Source organism: Papio anubis, chromosome 5, assembly GCF_008728515.1.
Source record: "Papio anubis isolate 15944 chromosome 5, Panubis1.0, whole genome shotgun sequence".
Classification (NCBI taxonomy): domain Eukaryota; kingdom Metazoa; phylum Chordata; class Mammalia; order Primates; family Cercopithecidae; genus Papio; species Papio anubis.
The window spans coordinates 139583563-139600472 of record NC_044980.1 but is presented as its reverse complement, the minus strand read 5'-3'; the positions used below and the strand labels follow the sequence as shown (position 1 = coordinate 139600472).

Genomic DNA, 16910 nt, shown 5'->3' with positions numbered 1-16910 from the left:
CTTTAAAAATCACCATTATGAATTCTGCAGCAGTAGTTTCTGCTGAATCAACAGCCAGCAGAAAGCAAGAGGGTTCAGCAAGCTGAGCTTTGCCAAGAGGTGAAATTGTCGTCTCTCCCTCTCTCCCAGCTTGTTCTGACATAAGCCCTAGTGCTGTGCGGGCAGGGAGGGCAAGTCAGCAGGTGGAATCTCATTCTTCCTTTTGTGTGTGAATAGAGAGTTGAGGCATTTTTCCCCCCAATGCCAAAACTTTTGCATTTTTGCTTTCATTTTCTACCTGTAGGCCTTTTATCCTTAGCCACTCCTACAAAGTGTTGCATTATCACATTGTAATATCCATGCGAGAAAATGTATGTGGAAGTTCTTTAGGACAATGTTGCAAGTTGTATTAATTTAAAATTATTATTCTTGGATGCTAACATTTCTGTAATATTTAATCAAATCAAAAGACTACTAGAGAAATGTGATGGGGGAGTAAAATAGTTCAAACTCTGAAAGAAATAAAAAGACACACACACATCTGGGGGTAAAGGTGGCATCTTCTATAAACATCCCTGGAAGTTCTAGATAGAAGGAATGCCCAGTGCTATTGAAAGTATATTCTCAATTTGCCATCATTTTTGGAGAGCATCAAGCCCAGTATGCCCATGGTGCTAGACAGATAAAGCAGAGTTGTAAGCTCTGGCCTCCAGGAGCTTAGAGATGGCTTTTAAGATGTGCAGTCCATCTCTCCCCTATCCAGAGCACCATACTTACCGATTCTTTTTCTGTGCATGATGGCAACCTGATTGCAAGACGTTCTCCCTCAATCTTAGTGCTTTGTCACTGACTCAGTGACTTGATAGCATATGACTAACTCTGTAGCTAAGCATGTCATCCAAGAGAGAAGCTGGCCTTGGATCTGTTGGCTTTGGGGGGTAAATTTCTTTCTGTTTGTAACCACAAAGAAAGAAAGCTGCCTTCGTGTTTTCTTGTATATTACATTATGCAGGCAAGAGAAACTTAGCAAGCTTAGAAAATGCCCAGAGTGGAGCTATGTGTATAGGAGTGTCAACTGTGAAGTGAAGAAATCAGTTTAAAATGGCATTCTTTTATTGTTTTCAGGGCCCTGGATATTACCTTTGTTCTTATTTTTATTCCATTTTTGAAAACTCTGATTCTGGATAGAATATCTAGGTTCATGTAGTCAACAATTAGATATGAGTTTATAGCAATGAGCTTTCTGGCATGTGAGAATCAACCTCTCAGATTTCTTTCTCTTTCTCAAACATATACACATACTAAACACACTTAAAACTAACAAACCTTTATTTCACAGAAGCTTCCAGGTTTTAAAATCTGATCTTAGAGAAGGTATGGAAAGAAAAGGAAAAGAGAACTTAAACGATGTAAATACCAGAAGTTAGATAGAGCAAGAAGTTCCCTATGGTTTTGACCTATTCGTTTCAGGGAAGATTCATGCAATTTTATTGCCAGAGGGGGAAGAGTCCCGGTTCTTCCAATGAATACCTTAAGAAGTGTTAGTATACCTCGAAAGAGCACCAGATCAAAAGACTCTTTGTTAAAATTATCCTCACTGGGGACTTGCCCCACAAGTTTTCTTCCCCCTTATTAACTTATACCCACTTACTGGGTGGGGAATTAGCTTCTAGCTCCTTCTATAGATCTTGCTTTTCTGTTTCCTTTAATATTTCTACATTTTCCTCCTATCTGCTCAGTTATGTCAGATTGTTCTTTTTTTCCTCCAAAATATCTCCTTCACATGTATTTCTGAATTTTTCTTCCGTTTGCTCAGATCATTCCACATTGCAGTGTTCTATTTAAAGCTGAAAGGTTTTTGCTGTGTAGTTAGTGTGAAGGACTCTAAACTCAATTTGCATTGTAAGTGGTGGCTGCAGGCAAGTTCATCCAGCTAAGAGCAATGCAAATGCTAAAGGACACTTTCACCCAAGCTCCCCTCTCTCAGTCTCTTTCTCTCTCTCTGTCTCTCTCAGAAGAATGCATGATGTGCATTTAGTAAATAAATTTCCTAGGACTTTTTTTTTTAAATTCTGAGCATGAAAGTTACTGCCCTCCCCTACCTTTCCCTATCTTTCCTCCTCTTTTAAAGTTAACATCTTTGAGCATCTTCTATGTTCCAAGCACTGTGCTGAGCTCTTCATGTATAGCATTTCAATATATCTAAACCCTGTTAAATGGATGTTGTCATTTCCATTTTCAAAGAAGGTAACTGATGCAACTGAGGACTGGAGATGTTACCAATTTGCCAAAAGTCACACATTGAATGGAAAACCTTGTCTTCAAACTCAAGCCAGTGTCTGAAGGCTAGGTTCTCCCACTAGGAAATTCTGCACTGCTTCATTTTCGTTTAGCTTCCAATCAGGTCTTATTATGGGAAAGATTGCAATGATTTTATCTTGGTGTGTAAGCTGTGTTGCCATCAGGCATAAAATCCTTTGAAGGGAGAATATGAAGTGTGTGTATGGGGTTATATAGAGGAAGGGCCTTGGGTGGGGTTGAAATTTCCCACAAAAATAAAGTCAACACAATGATTTGATTATTTATTTATTTATTTTTAAGATATGGAAATCCAGGATTCCTAACCAGGGATTCATCTCTCAAATCTCTCTATATATGGGTTTCCTGCTATATTTTTAGACTTCAGTTAGAGCCAAGTAAAACCCTGTCTCCATTATAGCAGCCTGTGAGTTTTCTAGATTAATCTTCTACTTTCAAATGGGGCCACAGATAGAATGAATATTCTACATAGATGGGATATTTTAAAATAACTGCCCTGTTCTTGGTTTCCTTAGCTGGAAAGTGGGAATAACAATAGAACCTATGCCAAAGAAAAATTATTTGATGCAGAGAAAGCACTCAAGCACTTGGGATATGCCTAGTACAAAGCCTACCCTTAATTCATTATAGTTGTTATTATTACTTAATATACTTGCTGGTTATATTCTGGCAACAAGTGGGTTCCATCTTCCCTCAGAAGCCTTTCTAAAAAAACTGTCTTGTTTATACATATTAAAGGAAGAACAAGTTTACTATTACAAGTAGCTCCTTTCAATTATTGATTCATTCTGCCTTTAATTCTTTCAACAAATATTGCAGAGGTGATACAGGATGTTCCAATGCAGACAAGGTCTCTGTCTTCATGGATCTTTCAATCTAGCAGAGGAGACAGTATTAGACAAATAATTTTGCAAATAAATGTATAGTTACCAATTGTGACAAGTGATATTTAGGAAAGGCAGAAGATGCTTGGGGTCATAAGGTGGAAAGGTGAATCTAATTTAGATCGGGAGTTCAAGGACAGCCTCTCAGACAGCTGAAGCTGTGAACCAAAGGATGAATCTGCAATTAACAAGACCTGAAAGCATTTTAGGTAGAAGAGACAATAGGTACAATAGCCCAGAGCGATACAATAGCCTAACTGATCCAAGGAATGGAAAGATGACCATGGCGAGGAGCAGAGAAAAGAGTGATAAAAATGAGACTGGAGTCTGCAGTTCATTTTGGAATGTACCAAAAGCAAGAAAGATTAATGCTAAGATACAGGGATGGGTAAATGGATAGACATATGATAAATCAAGTATAAAATGTTAATCACTGGCAGGCTGTGGTGGTGCATGCCTGTAATCCCAGCTACTCAGGAGGCTGAGGCAGGAGAATCATTTGAACCCAGGAGGCAGAGGTTGCAGTGAGTCGAGATCATGCCACTACACTCCAGTCTGGATGACAGAACGAGACTCTGTCTCAAAAAAAAAAAAAAAAAAAAAAAAAAAAAAAAAAAAGTTAATGACTAAATCAAGGGTCTATGGATAATCACTGTAATTTTTTTCCACTTTGCAGTCCGTTTGAATTTTCATAATAAAATGTTGGGGAAACAAAGACTGGAGAAGTATTCAGGGACCAGATCACATCAAGCCTTGTTGACCACAAGGAGTTTGGACTCTATCCAAAGATGAATGGAAAGTCATTAAGGGAGAAGGAAACATGATCAGATTTGTTCTTCTAGAAGCTTAGTCTGGCTGCTATGTAGGAGTTAGAGAGCCAGGCATGTAATGAAAAAGAATGAAAGGTGGGAGATAATTAGGAGGTCATGGTGTGCTCCAGGATGCTGGCAGCAGTAGAGATGGAGAGAATTAGATGGATTTAAGATACATAATGGAGAAAGAATGCATTGCACTTACTTCATGATTAGAGAAATAGATTCTAGGACTTTCTGTTGAGAAGCGTTTCATGTGAACAGATTTGAAAACTGATTAGTCTTGCTATTGAAGCACTAATCAGTTTCAAAGTCTGCTTCCGCCAGTGATGAGCCCCATACATCCGCTTTCATGGCAAAAATTTCCGGGGAGTCATCCTGACATAATCCTTCTAACTAACCCAAATGTCCATCAGTGCGACAGATTGATTAAAACAAAAGTACATATACACCATGGAATTATGCAGCCATAAAAAGGATGATTTGCGCCCCAGGGACATGGATGCAGCTGGAACCATCATTCTTAGCAAAACTATCACAAGAACAGAAAAAACTAACACCGCATGGCTCACCCATAGGTGAACTGAACAATGAGATCAATGGACTCAGGAAGGGGAACATCACACACCGGGCCTATCATGGAGGGGGAGGGGAGGGATTGCACGGGAGCGGCAATTTGATGTAAATGACGTGCTGATGGGGCAGCAGACCAACATGGCACAAGCATACATATGTAACAAACCTGCATGTTATAACATGCATCCCACAACTTAAAGTATAATAATAATAAAATAAATTTAAAAAGAAAAAAGAAAAAAAAAAAAAAACTGATTAGTTTGAGAAGACAGTGAGACATCTAGTTTCACAGTGAGACTTGCAAGTAGGCAATTGTATTTCTGGGTCTGAAGCTCAAGAGAAAGACCTGGACTAGATAATAAATTTTAGATTAAACATCACCAGCATATTAAAGGTACTTAAAACTGTATGAATAGATGAGATGCCTCAGATAAGAGCATTTCAGGGCAAAACTTGAACCAATGAGTGAGAAAGTACAAGGAAGCGGATCTTGGCTTGGTATGAAGAAATTGTAGCAAAAAAGTACCTCACAATAGAATAGAGCCTTGGTAAGCATAACTAACTACACACTGATATTATTCAAGTAATACTATAATATATGGCCATTTCTCAGCAATGTGGTAGGATAAGAAGAGTCCAGTCTTGGATGAGTTCAGTTTAGAGCGTCTCCAAACTTAAGATCTGAGTGATTTGTGAAATACATTAGGTTTTTAGGGCCACAGAGAATAAAAGTGAGGAAGTAAAGGTTCCTCCTCCATCCTCCATTCCACATAAATTCAAGAAAAAGGGAACATATGATGAATAAAGCTGGGAAAGTACATGAGAATGGCTTTTGATGTGAAGATGCTGGGAAGGCATTGAAAAAATAAAAGGGGGTAGTGTCATATGATGGAGCGCTGCCTCATAGTTCCTTAAGTTGCTTTGGTATTTGTATGCAAATGCCAGATCAGAATGCTATTTCCAATGCATATGGATGAATGTTTGAGCTCTCCACTGTTCTCAGAGAAACCTGAAATGCGAGGTGAGAAGTAGCTGCCTTACACTACTGTAAATGACCTTTCTGGGGATGGGAAATGTTCTGCTACTAAACATAATAACCAGAATGCATTGAAAATCACTAGAAAGTATTCATTATTAGCGTCTAGGTCCCCAGGGGCAATCCCAAGCCATTTATGAGTGCTGGTCAGAAATGTACCAATGATCCTGGGGTGAATAATATTAGGCCAGTCCTGTCAAAATATTGATAATGCCCAATGAAAATAGCACAGCTGTAGACTGACATTCCTAGACTTTGGCATTTGCATTTAAGAAGAAATAAGGGTCCAATTTAGACACTTAGCTGAGGGAAAGAAACTAAGGTATCATGAGTACAGTCTATTCCAGGCATTTTCCTAGGTATTTCTTATGTTTACTCATTTAATCTCTTTCAACAACCCAGAGAGAATGGTTGCATTAACCCCATTTTTAAAATAAGAAATTTCGAGGTACAGAGAACCAAAGGAACTTGCATAACAAACACACATGTATTACAAACATACTTACTTGTAAGTGGCATAACCAGATTAGAGCCCATGACTCTGTGGATTCTAGGCACATGTTCTTTGCCCACCCATGCTGCTCAGGATCTTTTGGGGAAATGCAAGTTTTGCTCCACCCTCCACATATATCCCGTTGGTGCCTACTCGGTGCTGCTGGATTTACTTGATCCATCTTCTTCTCCTAGCACAGCAGTGCACATCTCTGGGCCTTTTCCATTATCCCACTGGGAGGGAGCTGAATTCTCCGACCCAGTAACAGAATCCTTAGCTGACTTACTCCTGTAGATTTCTTCTGTTCTATAATAAGAAAAGAAAAAAAGTGTTTCTGGAATTGAGCAATGAAGATGTGAGAACTAGCTGGAAGTTTTTTGAATAGCCTTCTCCATGTCACTCATCCCTGATGTAGAACAGTAAGCATGCAGCTCCCGGGCTGAGCTGAGATGATCCCACTGGGCCATCTAGGCACCCACTCTCCCCAGCTCATGACAACTCATATAGTTGCCTGGGCCACAGCAAGAGGAGTATGACAGAGGCAGCTGTGGGATGGCAGATGTCCTTTTGCACACAAATATGTGGATGTCTGAGGCCTCACTTTGGCCAGAGTGGCTCTCCAGCTGGTTCTCCTCATCTTCCATTAATAAGAAGATGATTTTGCTTTCACCCAACTTGTCATCTTTACCACCAAATTTCCTTCTTTTGCCTCTCCAATAGAAGTCTAGAATCAGGCTGAACGTCAGCTCCAATACAACTATATCACAGAAAACACAGATTATTTTTATAAGTTCACTAGGGACTTTGTCAGAAATAACCCAGGAACCTTTGAGTCCTTCTCCAAGTTCACTGTGGAAAGAGTTAATAGTGGGAAATATTAATAGTTAATGTTCATAGTTTTCTTTGGAGAAAGGGTCATCCTGGGTAGTGGGAAGGGATGTGTGCATGTATAGGGGGAAGTCAGACTTTCACTTCTGTGCTTTAGAGTTAAAAGACTTGATTGCTTACAACAAATGTTAAATGAAGGAGGGGTCTGTGTGTAAGGGGAAAAAAAGATGTGTGGAGTTTAGGAATCTAGTGGGGCCTCTATGAACAGGATTTAACCTGAGAAGGATGGGGTCTGTTGGACAGAGTGTGCTGAAGAGTACCTTACCTGCGGGAGGATGTGTTTCAGGTGTACTGGCCTTTGTGCTTGGTGTATTAGTCAGCTCAGACTGCATTTAAAAGAATGCCACATACTGAGTTGCCTAAACAAAAGAAATTTTGTTTTCTCACATTTCTGGAGTTGGGAATTCCAAGATCAAGGTGCCAGCAGGGTTGGTTTGTGGTAAGTTCTGTCTTCCCATGTATAGCCAACTTCTTGCTGGGTCCTCATATGGCCTTTCTCCTGTGTGCAAGTATGAAAAGAGAGCAATCCCTGGCATTTTTTTTTCTTCTTGTAAGGGCACTAGCCCCATAAGACCTTATCCTTATGACCTCATTTAATCTTAATTATCTCCTTAAAGGACCTATCTCCAAATACAGTCACACTAGGAGGTAGGGCTTCAACATTTAGATTAGGGTGAAGGGGGGGGTACAATTTGATCCATAATATTGGGGAACTGAAAACCTCCTCCATCAAGCATTGCTTATCACACCGGTATGGATCCTTGTTAAGTAATGAACCTGAAGTGGTCACAGAATGGCAGGCCGCCTCCTCCACTTAATGTAGACGCATCAACTTGGTGTCCTTCTACAGACACACAAGGGTGTAGAGGCTGGCAAAGCTGTAAATGTCTCTAATACAGAATATTGCAGCAAGATGCTGCTGAGAGTTCCCAGGTGGTCTAAAAGATAGAACTTGGGTCCCTAAGTACAAAATACCACCAGGAAGGACCTTACCACAGTGGGAGAGCCACACAGGAAACTCAGTGAGACTAACATTGTTCATGTAGCTTTGTAGAAGTCAGGTTAGGGATAGAGACACTCAAGTTGGGAGGTCTGTTGGTTCATTCCAACTGCATTATTGCAATTCACATTTCCCTCTGCCTTTATGTTTTTATTTATAAGTCAAATAATACTACATTCTTTCTTACTTAAAAGGATTCAAGCATGATAAGTAGATAAAGCATGAGTCACCCTCCATCCCATGCCCATCCCACTTTCCTATCCAAAGGTTGCCATTATCAGTAGTTGGTAGACTTCCTCAGAGCCATCTTTCTATTCATGCATTTAAATATACAGGTATAGATATATAGTTGGGGAGGATGTTTGCATAAATGAGTACACACTGCCTGTTTTATCTGCAATTTGTTTGTTCTTCTACTAGTAATATGTCTTCAAGATTTTTCCGTATCAGAACACCTACATCTGTCTCATGCCTTTTAATGGTTGCACAGTGCTCTATAGTATGACAGTACCACAGTTTATTTAGTAGTTCCCTGTGGATAGAAAATTGTTTCCAGCTTTTATATTACATAAGATGCTGCAGTGATTATGTGTATATGTGTTTTTGTTTAAATGTTCTCCTTCCTGATTTTATTATCTTTAAAGCTGAGATGATAGTTCCCATTTCTTAGCAAAATGGCAAGAAAAAATTAGAAATCTCTGGTATTCTATTTGTTTTCTGTGTAACTGTGGATCAGTAATGTAAACTAAAGAACCTGAATTTGCTAATGCAGAGAATGAGAATACCTGACCTACCTATTTATATGTGCCCAGTACTGTGTCTCCCAAAACCATTGTGGATTTGAATGTTAATAATTAATAATGACTGCTGGTAGTTATGGAGGGTTTTCTGTGTGCCAGTACAGGTTTTGAGCCTTAAAATATTTTTCTCATGTAGTCCAATTTAATTGTATAGGCTGATACTGTTCTTATCCCCCTTTAAATGAAAAGTTAAAGCAAAATAATATTATTACTAGTCCATTGTGACACAAGGGTGAGTAAAACAGAAGTCACATCCAGGTCTGTCTGATTCCAAACCCTGTATTCTTAAACTTGGCAAAAATTCATCACAATGTAGTAAATGAACACCTATTTAAAAGAACAGTTATGACGTTGATAGAGAAAAGATGATTCACTTTTCTAAAAAATATTCTTCTGAATCAATCAATACAAGAGTCCAATTTCTACCAAGGATTTGAAAATGAACTGGGGGAAAATGGAAAGGCAAAATACACTATCGTAAACAGTAATGTGGAATGCACGTCAGAAGACCTGGGTAGGATTCCAGTCCTGCTACCATAATTTGTCACTTTTACTCTCTGGGCTTCAGTTTCCTAATCTACTATAATGAGGTTGAAGATGGGGGAGGGAAGGCATGCTCTCTACAGTAGGCTTTTCTGACTCTGAGTTTCTATGAGGCATCATTTCTGTATTTGTGATCATCTAGGTCTCTTTGGTATGTTCTATGTTCAACTCAGGGGTGAGACTGGGAAAACACAGCCATAGGCTTTAAATGACCCCAGAAATTCCAGGGTCAAATCATCCTTCTGGCAAGAAGGCTCTGGTGCAGCCAAGAGGCAGAGCCAGAAAGAGAAACTTCTCTTTGCCAAAAGCTGCTGCAGATGGAGGAGCCAGTCTGTCTGGGCAGCCATGACTTTGAGAGGAGCCATTTGGCAAAGTTGTTGGCAGGAGCTGCCTTGCAGCATGAATGCTGGAGACAGTCCTGGGCTGGAGTGAATCAGGGACGCAGCAAAGGTGGCTGGTGGAACAAATAACCATCTGGTGAGCAGGGTGCTGCTCATCTTGCCACACTGATGGGGAAGAGCAAGTGCCAATCAATGAAGTTAAGCTCTCAATGACATGATCTGACAGGCACAATAGAATTTCTCTCCTGCTATTTTATACTCCATGGAGCGGGTTATAAACTCCAAGGGAACGTAACTTTTTCAGAAACCAGGAAGGCCCCAATTTCTTCCACTATTATAAAATAGGAAAGAAAATTTAACAATTCAAACAAAAATTATTTATTGCCAAGTGCTATGTAGGATGTGCTGGGGCATATGGTGAAGTATGACTATTGTCTTGTTCTCAAACATCTCTCCATCTATTTGGGCAGGTGACACTCAGTTCTTCTCAAAACATAATTAACCACAGAAGCCAGGGTGTGTGAAACTGTGTCCTGTTTATCTCTCTATTATTATGAGGTAGCCAAGGTGGTGGAATCAGAGCCCACCTGGCTCTAGACACACCTCTGGCTGTGCTAGTTCTGTGGCCTTGGGCAGATCACTTCATTTTGCTGAGTGTTTTCTTGCCTACAAAAATATGGCAGGGGATGAGGCAACATGTTATTATTTATATGTGATAAATAAATAAATACAAAAGAATCCCTCTCTGGGACCAATAGTTGACAGTAAACTTGAAAAGTTAAGGCAAGGAGTCACAAAAAATAACATGCCATTTAAATTTATTAATTTCAATGAAAGGCCAGATGAAGAATCAAGGCCTTACCTTTGAGTATGGATTGGTGATTGGAGGTTGTAATATTTTTCTTGCATGAACCATACCCCAAATGACAAAGACCATGTCCAATTTTGATTTCCTTAAGGTTGAACAAGACCATAGATATCACAGAAGCAATCTTACTACAGAATCCTTCTAGATTCTTATGATTGTTCCCCAATTTTTATATCTCCTACTTTTAATTTGATGATTCTTTGTCAAGTCTTTTGAAATTCTTCGACTGACTTTTCATATGAAACAACCATCCTTTTTTTTTACACTATTCCTCTCATCACCTTCCATGATATTTAATTAAATAACAAGTATAACTGGCATCAGGAGACTTGGAAACAAACACAAATGACTCTCAGTAAATATGCAACTCAACCTGAAGGAGCAGAAGTGTGCCTATGTACCAGAGATTAGCCTACTGAATTAGCTGTGAGTACTTATAAAGGATGTTGTAGGCCTGTTTTACAGAAAGAATGGAAGGCACTTTTTCTTCTTGGAGAGTCAGCTACTTGGAGGTCTGTTAAAAGGACTTCTGCTGTAATTATGATGATGAGGAAGAGCCACTATATACTGAGTGCTTGCAATGTAGCAGGAATCAGGTTAAGTATTCCGGATGTACTCTATGTTATATACTACGTATTATGTATCTATGGTATACTACATATGATGTATATATTATATAGATGCCTGTGTGTGCATATATGTGTGTGTATATATATGTATATATCTGTGTGTGTGTATGTGTGTGTGTGTGTGTATATATATATATATAAAATTTCAACTTCACAACAACTGTCAAAAGTATGTACAATTAGAGCTGAAGTAGGTGAGACTTTAGATCTTATTCACCATTGTTTATCCATCTCCTAGTATAGTATCTGGTGAAAAAGCACTCATTACACACTTATGGAGTGAAAGAGAAAATAGATTTCTACTTTGCTGATGATAAAACTGAGGCTTAGAGAATTTGTGTCATTTTTCCCAGTATCAATCAGCAGATCCAGGACTTGAATGCAGGTATGTCTGACATAAAAATATATGTTCTTAAGAGCAAACTGAGGTACAATACAGTAATTTTTCTGTACAAAGTTCTTGGACATATACTTTGGATCTCATATTGCCTACGAATATCCTAATAGAATGAAACTTTGGTATTATCTCCATTTTATAAAAATGTGTCGATATTCTAGAACAGAGATCAGTAAACTTTTCCTGTAGAGGGTCAGATAATAAATATTTTAGGCTTTGCTGAGCATACAGCCTTTGTCCCAGCTACTCAATTCTTCCATTGTAGTATGTGGGCATGGTTGTATTCTAGTGAAACTCTATTTACAAAATCAAGGAGTAGCCTGTAGACCATCATTTGCTGACCCCCATTCTAGAAAAGTACTGGGAACCTAGTAGAGGTCCAAACAATGTTAATCTTGCAAGTGAGTGGCTGCAGTAAGTGCTAGAGGGAAGCTCACCTCACCAGAAGTGGTTAAGTGGGAAGGTGGGGCCTTGGTGGGATGCTGGCAGGTAGAGAGGGGTGGCAATGGCTTTCCTCATTGGAGGCAGAGTCTTGTGTGATGCTAGGAGGCAAAAGTATGCAAGGAAGATGGCATGTTGTTTTAACAAGTGAGCTGGAGATTAGAGATGTAACAGAATGTTTGACAGCTCATTAGAGTCCTCACACATAGTCATATCCCTTCTAATCAGTGTCTGTCCAATAGTTCACTCAGCAGTTATTTTAAAAATATTAATTATATATTAGGCACTATGCTAAAAAACCTAGGTATAAAATTTTAAAAAATTAAATGTAGACCCTGCTCTCACAGACCTTGCATTCTATTGGGAATAGATACATTAAAAAAAACATGTGAATATGAATATGAAACCTGTTAAAGGAGAAGGAAGAGATCCTCTAAGAGAATAAAGTACATGTTCATTGATGAAAATTTTGACTGTACAGAAAAGTCTAAAAGAGAAAATCAAATTTCCTTCTAGCTATGCCAGAGACAATCATTATAAACATTTTTGATGTGCTATATTTCCTTCCAGGCTCACTCAGTGTGTGTGTGTGTGTGTGTGTGTGTGTGAAAGAGATGAATGGAGAATGCTAGAATTATATGCAAAACAGCATCCTATATAGGGTTTATTTGTTTGCTTTTGCCCCAAACGCAAACTGTTAGCATTTTCTATAATATTCTATAGTTGAACCACAATTTTGCCAGTCACCTAATAATGAAAGTTTAGGTTGCTTTCAGTATTTGCTATAATAATTCTGAAATATGTAAATAATATATCTGGTTATGTTATAGAGTCAAAATCATGTCTTTGGTTATGTTGTAGAACAAGTTCCTAAAAGTAGCTTACTGGGTTAAATGGTATAAACAATTATGTTTCTAGATGATAGGAATAAATTACCTTCTAAAATGGCTATCCCAAGGAATACCTTTGTAATTACTGTAGGTGTTTTCTACATTTGTTCTATGCATATTTTGCTTCCACCTCACATTGTCACAAATTTTCAAGGTGCTTAAGTTTATCCTAGGGAACTTACGTGGGGTGAAGATCAGAAAAAAATTCATAAAGATACAGCCATTGAATTTTAATTTGATCCCATTGCCCTTCTACCCCCCAAAGCTCCAGGTACTTGGACCCTTTCTGAGAGGAGTGGCAGGCTCAGTTCTCAGCCTCTGCCATTAAGCACATGGGTGAGTAGTTTGTTCCCTGGGATTCAGTTGCCCACCTATGTTAAATAAAATTACTTTCATGGTTCCAGGGCATCATTTGTAGATGAGTATATGGAACCTGGTGACCCAGAAATGTTAATTTTCTTCAAACTGGTGAGTAGGTAACTTCAAAGAATGATTGCCCCAGTATGACAACCAGGATGGTTGTTTAATGAGCTAGTCTCTCATGGGGTACAAATTTGACATTTCTGAAAACTGTGCTAACTTTTTTTTTTTTTTTTTTGGTTAATACTATGTGTGGTTGAACGCAATTTGAACCCAGGCAAATCTGAAAAAAATTAGACTTTAGCTATCATTAACTTGAGACTTCCAGACATCTCTAGTCTTCTCCCAAAACTGGCACTATTGTTTAATCTAAATGAAAAGTGTAGATCTTATAAATTACCACTGTAGTTAACATTCTATAGTTGAACCATAATTTTACCAGCCACCTAATGATGGAAGTTTAGATTATTTCCAATATTGCTGTAATAATTGTGAAATAGATAAATAATACCATGACTCTAAGTCATGTCTTTGGTTATTTTTTAGAACAAGTTTCTAAAGGCAGGATTACTGGATTAAATGGTATGAACGATTATGTTTCTAGATGATAGGAATAAATGCCGTTCTGAAATCTCTGTCCCAAGGAATACCTTTGTAATTGCTATGATCCTTTTCCACTTTTGTTCTATCCATATTTTCAGTGAGTGACTTTTAGTCCACTTTCAAAGTATATTGGCTGTCTGCATTTCAGCAGTCTTTGGGGATTACAGTTGGGAGTCAGTTTGAAATCTCAATTCAGTTGGCCTGAGGATTTATTTAGAACATTGTTCCTCTCTGAAGTGTCTTGGGGTATTGAAAAAAAAATTAAGCTCTTTGAGGCATTTTTTAATTTAAAAAAGTTTATACAATATTTTAAAAATTATACACAGGGTAGCACATACAATTTAAAGGATGGACGGATGGATGGATGGATGGGCAGTTTAATGGATAAATATTTGTGGTGGTTAGTAGGTGACCCAGTTGCCTTCTCAGAGGACTAAAAGTGTTAAAGCATCTTCTAGAAACTCCAAGTTTCAGTAGAGATTTGGGGGTGCAATATTAAAATCTACTTTTCATCCTCTTCTTCTTCTGTCTTGGAGCCAAATGTAGGTGGGATTAATTAGAGTAGCACAGATCTGTAGGGACATGATTCCTGGAATTCATTAATGGTGCTAGTTTAAAAGGAGAAGATATGACAAGCAGAGAAGAGCTTCCCTAGAACCCTGAACTATCAGAAGAGATTAGGACAGTTTAGTGCTTCCAGCTGACATCTCCTGCAATGACTAACTTCTAATCCCTTTTCCCATTCTGTAGGATTAGCCTGGGTGAAACTGACATACTATGTTTTAGAAGTCAGGACCCTCTGGTCACTTAATACGATACAGAGGGAAGTTTTGGGTGCAGCTCCATTTGTGAACAAGATATATTTTTCTATAGGTTGCTAAGCACCCACCCGGACCTGAAAATCTCTGTGCACTGTGGAAAAAAGGAAAAAAAAAAAGCAAAAGCAGTCTGATTATCGTATTGTACTTCGGCTGCCAACATGCTTACTCAGTCCTTAAGCTTCCTCAGCACAATTTGAGATGGAAATTTTCCGATCAGAATTTTTCCTATAAGTCTTAGAAACTTGGATTTGAGCCCACTATGCAAGCCAGGGTTTTTTTTTTTAATTTTTTTTTTTTTAATTTTTCCAATTACTTGACAAGCAGGTCGCCTTTGAGTCACTCACATGAATGGCCTTGATGCAGACGTTGGCAAATGCTGAAAAGGCAAAAAAAATAAAAAATAAAAATAAAAAATTTCCTTTCTTTGACCCTTTAAGAAGATTAGTCTGTTCACAGTTTTCTGCTGTGCTTATAAACTTTCATGTTTCCTGCCTGTCCTCCTCGCATCTTCTAAGTCTCTCCTAACTGATCTTCAAAGCATTAAGACTGGCTTGTGCTGGGCCCTGACTACTCCAGGTCATTTCTGCTTCCCTGCCTCTCTGTGTGCTGTTTCCCCTTCCCTGGTACTTACAAGGCCTGCCTCCAGTCCACATTTTCCTGTGAAGTTTTTCCTGAATTCTTCAAGTTCTTTGATCGCCACAGCAATCCTATGAGCATATAGATATTTTCCCCATTTCACGAATGTGGCAACTGAGGTCCAAGTTCAGATACCTAGACCTAAAGACATAGATCCTGCACATCATCTCCCCAGCAAGACATACACTCCAGGAAGACAGTGACCACATCTTTCCCTCTAGTTTACCGTACAAAGGACAGTGCGGTTCTTGGCACACAGGTGCTTAATAAATGGTTTTTGAATTTGATTTCAGTTTGAGAGTAGATTAATAGCATTTCTCTAGTTAGGACAGCAGCCAGTTACATATTCTTTTCTTGGGAGTTTAGACTTGCAGATCTCTCTGAACCAGGTAAAGCCAGGTCCTCCTACCCCAGCTAAAGTTTAAAGATGCAGGAGAGGCCGGGCGCGGTGGCGCAAGCCTGTAATCCCTGCACTTTGGGAGACCGAGACGGGCGGATCACGAGGTCAGGAGATCGAGACCATCCTGGCTAACACAGTGAAACCCCGTCTCTACTAAAAACTACAAAAAACTAGCCGGGCGAGGTGGCGGGCGCCTGTAGTCCCAGCTACGCGGGAGGCTGAGGCAGGAGAATGGCGTGAACCTGGGAGGCGGAGCTTGCAGTGAGCTGAGATCCGGCCACTGTACTCCAGCCTGGGCGACAGAGGGAGACTCCTTCTCAAAAAAAAGAAAAAAAAAAAAAAAAGATGCAGGAGAGATGTCAAAAGATGTGATCTTGGATTTCTGCAATCACTTAGAAACTGTACTGGCTAATTAAGATCATAATTGATTATTTGTTCTTTCATTCACTTATGTGTTTACGTGTGTGTTCTTTCATTATTTAACCATTCAGCAGGTATTTACTGAGCAAATGAAGCTTCATTCATATTACATGAGTTATTACATGAAAATATCAATAAGAAAAATTATGTGAAAGTTTATTAATATTGGCTATGAGGGGGATGAAAGCAGCAAGCCAAAAGAAAGAAAAAACGCTGTATTTTAAAGAAAGTCAAAGGTAGCTTCATCTACGATAAAAAGGGTGTGTAAAGTATGATTTCTGTTATATAAAATTTTATTTGCATAGATAAAGAATTCCATGGAAAAATGGCTACAAAAATGTATTGATAGCTCAGGCTGATGAAATTTTAAGTAACTTCTACTGTTTTTATATTTTCTATAATGTATGACAGTTTTAAATAAATATATACATTGTTTATGTAATAAAAACAATAAGGCTGCCATTGTTGTGAGAAGCAATTCATGGAGTGTCTACTAATGTGACTAGTCTCTGGCATTCAATGTAGTGAATATTCACCTGAGTTCTTCCTTTTACTTTGAAGACACATTAATAATTCTTCAAATAAAAATCAGTTTGACGGCCGGGTGCAGTGGCTCACGCCTGTAATCCCGGCACTTTGGGAGGCCAAGGTGGGTGAATCACGAGGTCAGGAGAACGAGACCATCCTGGCTAACACGGTGAAACCCCGTCTCTACTAAAAATACAAAAAATTAGCCAGGCGTGGTGGCGGGCGCCTGTAGTCCCAGCTACTCGG

General features: G+C 38.9%; 1 protein-coding gene across 14 annotated transcripts in view; it reads left to right on the top strand.

Annotated features, from left to right (window-relative positions):
* Nucleotides 1–16910, top strand: part of PPP2R2B (protein phosphatase 2 regulatory subunit Bbeta) — a 472301-nt gene that overhangs the window by 195603 nt on the left and 259788 nt on the right. The gene's annotated exons all lie outside the window — the stretch shown is intronic.